General features: G+C 40.0%; 1 protein-coding gene across 1 annotated transcript in view; it reads right to left on the bottom strand.

The window, feature by feature from the left end:
* hoxd3a (homeobox D3a) overlaps window positions 1–563 on the bottom strand; it is a 3,730-nt gene that overhangs the window by 2,308 nt on the left and 859 nt on the right. The window lies entirely within an intron of this gene.

Below are 563 nucleotides of genomic sequence, written 5' to 3'. Positions count from 1 at the left end.
GACCACATGTCTCAGTTTTTGGCACAAAACAGTTAAAGTTTAACTTGCGTTCAATGACCCTCAGGAGTCCCTCAGAAATACGCTGAATCAGCATTTGACACACACACAACACAATAGTCCTTTCACTAATCACAAGGCCCGACAAAGGCCGTCATGCATTGTTCCCTGTAGCTGAAATATAAGGCCACCAAGGCCGCACGTAAACGCACCGATTCGGACCACATGAAGAGTATAGATATAAATAGAGAAGCAGCTCCACAGGATGTTATTGTAAATGTTACTGTGTGTGTGTGTGTGTGTGTGTGTAGTGTTTGATAAATCTAACATTTCATCAGGCTTTACGCACCGTGCCCAAAGCCATAACTTATATTCCGACCCTTTTGTCATGTTTTTATTTGAAACCCATTCAGTCTTTCATTCAAAAAAATTCCAAAGTTTTCCAAAAAAAAAAAAAAAAAGTAGAATGCCAAATGCTGTGAAGGACATTTTTCCCTGCAGCTACATTTGGTTTAATGCATGTAATAGAGAAATCATGTCAGCACTTCTAGCCCAAAACTTGAGGG

This window comes from Cynoglossus semilaevis, chromosome 16 (assembly GCF_000523025.1).
Source record: "Cynoglossus semilaevis isolate Cse_v1.0 chromosome 16, Cse_v1.0, whole genome shotgun sequence".
Lineage (NCBI taxonomy): Eukaryota > Metazoa > Chordata > Actinopteri > Pleuronectiformes > Cynoglossidae > Cynoglossus > Cynoglossus semilaevis.
The sequence above is the reverse complement of the archived record's forward strand: the minus strand, read 5'-3'. Positions and strand labels throughout refer to the sequence as shown.